At 55.5% G+C, this 11,138-nt stretch overlaps 1 pseudogene; it reads left to right on the top strand.

The window, feature by feature from the left end:
- Window positions 1-1,645: 1,645 nt before the first annotated feature.
- LOC123568033 (endothelin-converting enzyme-like 1 pseudogene) lies at window positions 1,646-8,799 on the top strand (annotated as a pseudogene).
- The last annotated feature ends 2,339 nt before the right edge of the window (window positions 8,800-11,138 follow it).

Here is an 11,138-nt window from a genome sequence, read left to right as displayed (position 1 = left end):
TCGGGCCTTCTCTCTCCAAGGCAGCTCTGGCTACTCTACCCCCTCCCAACACCCGCCCCCAACCCTCACATCAGGTATCCAGTTGTGTCACTCAGGGCTTCACTGGGTGTCACTGGGCACTGCTGTGGTCTGTCATGCTCTTGCATATGAGTCATGGGGTCACCTGGACAATCAGGGTGTATTAGTCCGTTCTCACCCTCCTATGAAGAAATACCTGAGACTGGGTAGATTATAAAGAAAAGAGGTTTAATTGACTCACATTTCCTCATAGCTGGGGAGGCCTCAGGAAACTGACAGTCATGGTGGAAAGCACCTTCTCACAGGGCTGCAGGAGCGAGAATGAGAGCAAGCAGAGGAAATGTCAGATGCTTATAAAACCATCAGATCTCGCGAGACTCACTCATTATCACAAGAACAGCATGTGGGGAACCAGCCCCATGATTCAATTTCCTCTACCTGGTCTCACCCTTGACATGTGGGGATCATGGGGATTACAATTCAAGGTGAGATTTGGGTGGAAACACAGAGCCAAACCATATCACAGGGGTAGGGGAAGCCCCCTACAGTGAGGGAACTGGAGGTGGACCACTGGCATCACCCACTCACCCACAGCCTCAACTTCTCTTTTGGGGGAACTGCAGGGGAGCCAAGGAGCTGGGCCTCGGACCCCTCTTTATTGGCAGTCTGTGCAGGGTGACCAGGACTGTGTGGTCAGAGGCTAAACCCAAGTCACCTCCTATAGGCAGTGATTGCTGTGCTCTGGGACCACCGCCCATTGGGACCATGCGGGCCGCACTCACAGCCCCCGGTCTGCTTCTGGGAGGGCTCTGCGTTGCTCTCCGTGGATCAGGGGCTGGGGGAAGGGGGCGAGACAACCAGAAGCCCAGACACCCCGGGGAGAGCTGATCTGGGACAGGGGTTCCCAGGAGGTAAAGGAAGCTCCCTGGTGAAGGTGCGCTCTGCGCAGGCGCTGTTCGGGCAGCCCAGGCACTCTATTAGCGCCCCCTCCATCCTCAGGAGGAGTCCTTCCTGGGCGGTGCTCCAGGGCTATGGGCTGGGCCATGACGGCCCCCAGCTGCGTAGCTCCAGCTCCTTTCCAGCCGGTTGGTGGGAGGTTCCGAGTGGGGACACGGGATCGGAGGGGACTCCTCCCACTCGTCCCGGGACGCGGCTAGACCCGGAGTCCCCACCGTAGCCCGCGCACGACCCTCGAAAGCCTGTCTCCGCGGCCCCCGACCCAGGTCCCAGCTGCCGCCGCGCTGCCAGGTGGCCCGAGGGTCGCAGGAGGAAGGAAGGGAGCGCGGAACTGGCGGAGGAGGGCGGAGCCGCTGGCGCGTCCCCTCCCTCCGGCAGGCAGGCGGGCGGGCGGCGGGCTGGGGCGGCAGCAAAGAAGGCAGCGGGCTCCAGGAGACACCGGCCGCCCGCGTCCCTTCGCTCCTGCTCAGGCAGCGGCTCCGGCCCGACCCGCTCCGCTTCTGCCAGGCTCCGGCGCGCACCTGCCGGGTAAGTGGCGCCTGAGTCCCTGCAGCCGCGGTCACCGTGGCGGCCACTTCCGTCACCTTCGTAGCCGCTGCGCGGAGCTTCCCGGCTTTGTCTGCGTCCTCGCCGCTGTAGCTGCGACTCCCAGGCTCGGCTCTCCGGCTCCATGGACTGCGCGCCGCGTCTGCAGGACTCGGCTCGCCCGGACAGCTCGCGCCCCGACGTGGGTGAAACTTCGCCCAAGTGTGGATTCTAGGGAGAACCTGTTGAAGCCAGGAGTGGAGCGGAAAGGGGATAGCGACCGACAGGTCTCGGGTTTTCCATCACGGCCGTGCTGGGAGTGGGTTGTGCATCCGCGACCCTGGGGCGTTGGCGCGTGCCCCTTGGGAAGGGGCGGGTGGGCCGTCGGGCCACCGAGCAGAAGGAGCCAGCGAGCAGGGTTGAAGTGGTCGATCCGGCGGACTTCCGCGAGGAAGAACAAAGTTTGGTTCTTTGGCCGTTTTGCGGAGCGTCTGTCTGGGTCCAGTTCGGAGAGCTGAAAGTGCCTCATAGACGTGCCCCTGACCGCACCTCCTCACTTCAGCTTCCGGTCTTTCCCCCACCCCACTTGACCTTGGCTAGGCCAGGTCGTGGACAAGAAAGGCGAAAGGAAGAGGTATGGCCTTTCAATGAAGACCCACTACATGCCAGACCCCGTGCCTGGAGCATCCCTCTTCCCATAAGAGGCCTCCCAATTCAGCGTCCAACACGTGTGTGCAGGGAGGAGGACAGGGGAGAAGACTCCACTGTGCACGCCGGGGTAGTGGCCCCGCCAGACTCTCCTCATTCCTGGTTTCCTCAGTGAATGAGGCCGGCAGCTGGATCCTCTGCACCCAGGCCTGCGTCTCTCCTCGCTGTGCCTGGGAGCCCCGTCGGGCTGCTGCGCCTCCTAAGCCTGACTGCTCTTCCCGCAGCCTTGGCCCTGGGGCCATGCAGAGGCCCACGAGGAGGCCAGCGGCCGTGCGCATCTCATAGCCCAGGTGGCCCAGGGCTGCACCGCGGCGGCCTCGGTGCCATGGAGAGCGGTATTCGCTGACTGCGCACTAAGACGCGTCCCAGTAGGTCAAGTACCTGAGCTGCTGCGGCGCGGGGATCGTGCAAGAGGCCTTTCTGCCCCCCAGGCTTCTCTGGAGGAGCAGCGCCACCGGGGACGGGTCTGGGCTGCCGCGCTGGAACCCTGCACGAGATGAGCCTGCTGTCAGGGCTGGTGTTCGCCGCTGGTCTCTGCGCCATACTGGCGGCTATGCTGGCGCTCAAGTACCTGGACCCGGTCGTCGCGGGCGGCGGCGCCTGTCCCGAGGGCTGCCCCGAGGGCAAGGCCTTAGCGCGCGCCGCCGGCTTCCTGGCAGCCAACCTGGACGCCAGTATGGACCCATGCCAGCACTTCTACTCTTTCGCCCGCAGCGGCTGACTGAGGCACCGCGCCATTCCCAACGAAAAGCTCACCTATGGCACCATCACGGCCATCCGCGAGCAGAAAGAGGAGCGCCTGCGGCGCCTGCTGGCACGGCCCAGGGGTGGGCCCGGCGGCGCGGCCCAGCGCAAGGTGCGCGCCTTTTTCCGTTCGTGCCTCGGCATGCGCGAGATCGAGCTACTGAGTCCTCGGCCAATGCTAGAGGTCGTGGAGGACTGCGGGGGCTGGGACCTGGGCGGCGCGGCGGAGCATCCGGGGGTCGTGACGCCCTGGGACCTCAGCCTGCTGCTGTACAAGGGGCAGGGCGTGTACAGCGCCGCAGCACTCTTCTCCCTCTGGGTCAGCCTAGGTTACAGGAATTCCTCGCGCTACATCATCCGCGTGAGAAGGCCCCCCGAGCGCCCCTCCAGCGGCCGTGGACCCGGGGGCGTCCCTGTCCAGGGGTCCCTGCGCGTGGGAGGAGGGCGCGCGAGAGGAAAGAAAGGGAAAGCAGGGGAGAGGAGCGCTTGGCGGCAGAGCGCGGGAGGAGGGCGCAAGTAATTTCTCTGGGTTAACTGAGGTGTTTAGCGGGGCTGTGGGAGCCGCAATTTCCCAGCCCTCTGGAAGGCAGTGAGGGTGGGGAAGGAGGATGCGCCGGCGGGCTGGGCTGACATCTCCGTGAGGGTTGGGGCTGGCGCCAAAGCCAGGAACCCCAACTGTCAGTGCGGCACTGCAGCAAGTGCCCCCGACAGGTAGGGAAAGTGCAGGCGTTCAGGGGTAGGCTGAGACAGTCGGGGATGGGGCTTTGGTCATCTCATCTGGTGGAAAGAGGGGCTGGGGTCTGCGTGCTTCTGGAGCTGTCCTCATGGATGTCTGGTCGCTCTCTGGGCATTGGGGTGAGAATTCCATCTGTTTGGGGAGTCTGGCATGTGGACCTCTGACCTCTGGCCCCTGTCTCCCTCCCCAGATTGACCAGGATGGGCTCAACCTGCCAGAGAGGACCCTGTACCTCGCTCAGGATAAGGCGAGTGAAAAGGTTCTGGGACATGGGATGGGGAGGCAGAGAAGGCCTGGGGCCCCAGGAGGGGTGGGCCCAGACTAGGCCTGTCCGTGTCCCTGGAGGAGCCCCTTCCCATGGTGCAGATACTGGCAGCATACAGTGTGTTCATAGAGCGAGTGCTCAGCCTCCTGGGTGCTGATGCTGTAGAGCAGAAGGCCAAGGAGACCCTGTGGCTGTAGTGGGGACAGCTGATGACAGGGGACCATGGGACAAGACTGGCTCAGCCCTGATCTCTACCCCCACCCAGATCACTGTGTCAGAGTATGATCATTTCCAGCCAGATATCAGCTCCATGTACAAAAAGGTGACGCTGGGGCAGCTGCAGAATATCACCTCCCCATATGGCCCAGGCCCCTCCCCTGCCCCCTGGACTTGCCTGCTGGGTGTGCCATGAATTTCTGCCTCCTCTTCTGTCCAGTAGTCACATTAAAGGAGGCAGCACTCAAAAAGGACCCAGAGCCCGAAGATCCGATCCTAGCTCTCCCCTCTGCTTTCCAAGCCCCTGGGCAGGGCTGGGAGCTTCCTGAGCTGCAGTTTCCTCACCTAGGGATGGTTGGAAAGAGAAAGTGTGGCTACAGCTCTGCTGTTCCTGCACCACCCTTGGGAGAGCCTCGTGGTGTCTATCCACCATGGGGAGGAACAGAGGCCTTTGCAGGCCAGTTCTGAGTCAGACAGTCACCCTCAAGGTCAGACGCTGTCTCCCCATGGCAAGTCAGGAAATGATTCAAGCCCTGACCCATCACATCAGGGGCTGGCATCAGTAGCAAGAGTGTCTTGCTGTGTCATTGAGCTCAGCACACTCCAATTCCAGCCTCCACATACTTGGGATGACCTCCTGCCCCTTCTTTGAGGGACTATCTGGGTGCTGGGTCCAGTCGCGGGCTGGGGAGTACAGGTCGGGGTGGTGCCCTTGGTGGCCCATATGAATGTCTTTCTGGACACCCCACTGGCTTCATCTGGCCCCCAGCATCCTGCACAACTACCTTGTGTGGGGCGTGGTGGTGGTCCTGAGTGAGCACCTGTTCGTGTCATTCCATGAGGCATTGCACAAGCTGGCACGGGAGATAGAGGGCAGTAACAAGCCACAGGAACTGGCCCGGGTCAGCCTGAGCCAGGCCAACCACCACTTTGGCATGGCGCTTCATGCCCTCTTTGTACATGAACACTTCTGAGCCCGCCTCAGCCAAGGTGGGCTGCTCTGGTTTAGGGTGGGGAGGCTGGTGCTGAACTGAGGGTGGAGCCCTCCCGAGGCCATGGTCCTAGCGTGGGGAGCCCCACACATCCCACTGCAAGCAGGGGTACCAGGCCCTGCTTAGGCCTCAGCCCATTCTGAGGCTCCAGGATGCTCCTCCGCAGGACTTCTCCTCCTGGTCTGTCAGTAGCAGGTGGCCTTCCCCGCCAGGCCCCTGCCCACCTTCTCAGCCGTGCTCAGGAGGCATCTCCTTAGGGATGCCCATGGTGGTTGCTGTAGCTGTTGCCTCTTCTAGCCTGTGAGCTTATTGTTGGAGGGGAAGGGTCTAGACTCCCACCTCCAACGTGTCCTCTTGGCACCTAGCACCGAGCTCTGGGCTTAGCAAGTGGTGCTTAAAGACTCCTTCGTGCCAGGAATGATGGACCAGAGTGAAAGGCTGCTGGGTTGACCCTTGTTCCCTGACCCCTGACCCTGCAGGTGTGGCAGCTGGTGGAAGACATCAAGTACCTCCAGGGCCAGTGCCTGGAGGAGCTGGACTGCATGGAGACCAGAACAGCTGCTGGGGCCGTGGCGAGGGGCCCCCAGTGCCACCGGTTGGTCCCATGAACATTGACTGAGCACCTCCTGTGTGCCAGTGAAAGAGAATAAAAGGGACAAAGAGGCCTTCGTGGAGTTGACCAGGCCTGCCTCCCCCACCATGAAGCCCACTCCCAGGCTGGCCTAGTACTCCTTTCCTTGGTGGGCGGGGGTGGGCAGGGACGCTGTGTCCTGAGGCCCCATGCCACCTTCCCCTGCCCTCTGGCCTGCAGCTTCAGTACATGGTGGCGATGGTCGGCTACTCAGACTTCCTGCTCAAACTGGGTCTGTGGACAAGGAGTATGAGATGGGACTGTGTCCCTGCCTGCCCAGCCTGACCACAGCCCCTCTGCTAATGGCACCTGGGAGGGCCTGCATGGCCAGGTTGTGGCGCTGTCTGCAGCCTTGCCCTGGTCTGTGGCTGAGTGCTGCCCGTGCCCTGCATAGTTTAAGGTCCACGAGAAGACCTACTACAAGAACATCTTGAATAGCATCCGCTTCAACATCCAGCTTTCAGTCAAGAAGATTGGGCAGGAGGTGGACAAGTCCACATGGGTGCCTGGCCCAGAGCTGGGGGGTCAGAGGAGGGTCATGAGGTAGTAGCCGGGAGGGTGGTGGCCTAGCTCAGAGGTGGCACAGAAAGTATATTGTCAGGAGATGGGTGTGGCTGGGCTGCCAAGAATGTCCTGCAGTCCAGGCTCTGTGACCTTCCTACAGAGGTGGCTGTTCCCCCCACAGTGCTCATTGCCTTCTATCTACCCAACAAGAACCAGATGGGTACAGGGTGTGTCTCTACACCTATTGTGTCCAAATGTGGGCAGGTCTCCCACTGACTACACCCTCCCTGTAGTGTAACCACAGAATGTCCTGCAGTCCAGGCTCTATGACCTGACTTCAGTGACCAAGACATAACATACCCGCATGCCTGGTGGCATCCCGGGTGGCAAGCTTCTATAAAGAGGAACTTCAGCTGCTTCTTGGTGTTGGGGTCCAGTGTATGCCCTGGTAGCAAAGGAGGAAGCTCTGGTCGGATGGAGTCAGTAGGCCCTGGGGCCCCCTTAGTTCAGAGGGTACAATTGCAAGTCCCACATAGTAAATCCCACACACTGTAGACATCTGGGGACCCCTTGGGAGGAGGGCAAAGGCCAGTTACACAGATGCTAACCCAGTGGGGAGGCCTATTCCTAGAACCAGTGGGACCAGGGTATCATCAGATGCAATGTCAGCACCCAGGCCAGAAGGGCACAGCTGGGATCCCCCTTGAGTCCTCCCGAGAGGCTGCAGGGAGCATCCTCCTCTTCCCCGATCATGAGGCTTCCTGTGCCCATCACTGGAACTGTGCAGGGGCTCACAGGCACTCAACGGGCAGGCGGCCTCGGATCTGGTGGAGACTGAACTTGTGGTGCCATCTGGGGTCTGAATCTTGCAGGGAGTGAGACGCCCCTGCTCACAAGGAGTTGCTCAGGCCTGCCTAGGCTGCAAGCACCTCAAGACTAACCTGGACCTTGGGGTTTGGTTAAAGGGACATCAGGCCGTCCTGAGTGCTTACTGTTTGCTGGGCTCACCACATGCCTCAGCACAGCCCTGGGCAGTGAGCGCCCCAAGAGCTCATGTTTCATATCGAGCTGCATGCTGGTGCCTTCACCGTTCATGCAGGCACCCACCCCGTGTGGTTCCTGGGTGTCCCGGAGTAAGGGACTCAGGCCCTCAGGCCAGGGGTTGACACAGTACGCCCTCCAGATGGCAAGCTTTCAGCAAATTGCGGAGTATTAGAGTATTAGAGTTTTAGAGTTTTTGAATATTAGAGTTTAGTGTGTCTGCTTAAGTGGACTGACGGATTATATGATCTAGTTTTAACCGACCTCATCCTCCAAAAGGGCCAAGAGGCTCACACAAGATTCCTATAAAGAATCTGCAACTAACACCAGAAATCCAGAGCAGATGAACCACAGCAGAAGGGAGAGCTGAGAATTCCTTATTACTCCTGGCAGAGCGCATGTCACCAGGGGTACAGACCTGACCAGACGTTAGCTCCTAATAATAAAATATCAGCAAACATAAAGTATTAAGAAAAAATCAGCAAACAAAACTCTGAATTTCCTGCACTCTGTGATTACTGCTGAAGTTTGCCCTGGGCCTTTGTTCCTGGAGGTATTACTAATTACTTGTGAGCAGTGTGAAATCCTCATGGTTGGCAAGGTGTCTAAAACTAAGCTTTTTTTTTTTTTTTTTTTTGAGATGGAGTGTCGCTCTGTCGCCCAGGCTTGAGTGCAGTGGCAAGATCTTAGCTCACTGCAACCTCCGCCTCCTGGGTTCAAGTGATTCTCCCTCCTCAGCCTCCCAAGTAGCTGGGACTACAGGCAGGCACAACCGTGCCCGGCTAACTTTGGTATTTTTTAGTAGAGACAAGGTTTTACCATGTTGGCCAGGCTGGTCTTGAACTCCTGACCTCAGGTGATCCGCCCACCTCTGCCTCCCAAAGTGCTGGGATTACAGGCGTGAGCCACTGTGCCCGGCCAAACGAAGCTTTCAGAACCGAAGAAAGAGTGTAATTTTTTCCCATCAATGTTTAAATTTAAGTGCAGTTCAATCCAGTACTTCTTGATATTTCCATACGCAATGACTAATATTTGGAAAGCTCTTTTAAAGTTTCTTGCATGATAGCATGAGAAACACCTACCACCAGGGAGAAACTTAATTCTTTCTGTTGCAGGAAAAATGGCAGAAACAATGAGCAGTAAATGATCTGTTGACAAACCGAAAGGCATTTCTTTGTCAGCAAACACCGTCGGAAGATATAGAGAAAACACTGCCGAAGATTGGAAGAAACTCGCGTTAGAGCCAAGTACCCAGTGTGGGCGGTTTGCTTTGCAGTGGGCTGAAGGCACAGATGTTCCCAACATGGCTCAGCTGAAGGTATTTGCCAGGTGTTGTTCCAATAAGGAAATAAACAAACCGCTTTTTCTGTCGGTGTGTGTGAGCCACTAAAGAGAAGATATAGCAGACAAGATGTATTGCCAACAGTAAATGCCTTTTTAAATAAAAACAGTGTTGGCTGGGTGCGGTGGCTCAAGCCTGTAATCACAGCACTTTGGGAGGCCGAGACAGGCGGATCACGAGGTCAGGAGATCAAGACCATCCTGGCTAACACGGTGAAACCCCATCTCTACAAAAAGATACCAAAAAAAAAAAAAAAAAAAAAAAAAAAAAAAAAAAAAACCTAGCTGGGCGAGGTTGCGGGCATCTGTAGTCCCAGCTACTCAGGAGGCTGAGGCAGGAGAATGGCGTAAACCCGGGAGGCGGAGCTTGCAGTGAGCTGAGATCCGGCCACTGCACTCCAGCCTGGGCGACAGAGCGAGACTCCGTCTCAAAATAAATAAATAATAAATAAAATAAAATTTAAAAATAAAATAAAAACAACATTATGAGGAAATGGTGGAAATGCAACCACAGATGGAACAGCTACTCAGAAAGCGTTTTTTCAGAAAAAGCATTCTGGATACGAATCAGCATGCAGAGGTAGGTTCACCCTTACCCCTCACTCATTGGCTCACACCCAGTCTAATCAGCACAGGAAAGAAGAAGCCTGGAGCCTACATGGGATGTTGCAGAAGGTGGTTAATTTTGTAAAGCTTAGATTGCCGCATAATAGAAACTTAAACTTAAACATAAGTAAAAACTTTAAGATACTTGGTAAGGGGAGTGGGTGCAACCATGGAAACTTTCTGGCCACATAGAATGAGTTGCAAAATGACAAAGTACCGAACCCACTTGTCCTGAGTTCTCCCTCTCTTCCTAACTCTCCCTCCCTCCTTCTTACAATCCAGTTTGCTGACTTTGAACTGAAAAGCTCTCCATTTTAGGCGTACCGTGAAAAGATGGAAAATATAAATATACTTCCTGTGTGTCCTTCAGGTAAAGATGTCATTTCAATGACAAAAAGATAAGGTAATTATCTTTCCGTGAAAACTCATGCTAAGGAAAGGGCATATTTTTGAATAGAAGTTTGAAAATATTTTCATGACACTTGATTTTGTGGTCAATAATGTAGCTGACTGATAAGCCCTTATACCTACACATGAAAAACAAAAACAAAAAACAAAAACCTAGAGAACAGAATAATCTAATTCCAGAACAATCTATTTTTAAACTTGTCTAGTTTTAAATAATAGAAGTCCTTGGGTGTGAGCACTCATGTAAAATATAATCATGCAGCACCTCCGCATTGGTTAGAAAGAGGAACTAACTGACAACTGGGAAGACAGAAATATACTAGCTGGATTTTACCAGAAACCTTTGCATATTTGATGGATGGAATTTAACAAGGAGTATGATAATTTAGTAAGGCCAGCTAATGGAGTCCATCTTCTTTTCACTTCCCATATTTTTGTGACAGCCACTGAAACCCAGAATTGAAAAAACTGTCCTGAAACCCAGGTTCTCAAATACATGTTTTGTTTTGAGACAGGGTCTTGGTCTGTCGCCCAGGCTGGAGTGCAGTGGCGAAATCTCAGCTCATTGCAGCCTCGACTACCCTGTTCTCAGGTGACCTCCCACCTCAGCCTCCCAAGTAGCCAGGACGACAGGCACGTACCACCTGGCCTGGCTAATTTTTTAAAAAATTTGGGGCTGGGCATGGTGGTCATGCCTGTAATCCCAGCACTTTCTGAGGCCAAGGTAGGTGGATCACGTAAAGTCAGGAGTTCCAGACCAGCCTGGCCACCATGGTGAAACCCCATCTCTACTAAAAATTCAAAAATTAGTCTGTCTTGGTGGCAGTCGCCTGTAATCCCAGCTACATTGGAGGCTGGGGCAGGAGATTCACTTGAATCCAAGAGGTGGAGTTTGCACTGAGCCTACATCCTGCCACTGCACTTCAGCCTGGGAGACAGAGGGAGACTCTGCCTCAAAACTAAACAAAAATGTGTAGAGGTGAGGTCTCACCATTTTGCCCAGGATGGTCTGGGACTCCTGAACTCAAGCAATCCTAACCTCTTTTCCTCCCAAAGTGCTGGGATTGCAGGCATTGAACCACCACGCCTGGCAAATAGATGTCTTACAATGTTAATTCAATTTTCATAAACGAAGTATTCAATCATTCTAGTATTTCTAGTGAGCACAAAGTCCTTTTTTTTTTTCCTTGAGACTGGGTCTTGCTCTGTCACCCAGGCTGGAGTGTAGTGACATGATCACACCTCACTGCAGCCTCCACTCTCCCAGGGCCCAACAGTCCTCCCACCTCAGCCTCCTGAGTAGCTGGGACCACAGACACGGGCAACAAGTTTGGCTAATTTTTGTACTTTTTGTAAAGACAGAATTTCACCATGTTGACAAAGTGCTTCTTGTACCATTGTAAATGTACAAATAAATTTGTAATAGTGTAAAGTTCGCTGGAAAAT

The sequence above is a fragment of the Macaca fascicularis genome, chromosome 12 (assembly GCF_037993035.2).
Source record: "Macaca fascicularis isolate 582-1 chromosome 12, T2T-MFA8v1.1".
Classification (NCBI taxonomy): Eukaryota; Metazoa; Chordata; class Mammalia; order Primates; family Cercopithecidae; genus Macaca; species Macaca fascicularis.
Note: the sequence above shows the minus strand (reverse complement) of the source record. Positions and strands in the feature narration are given on the sequence as shown.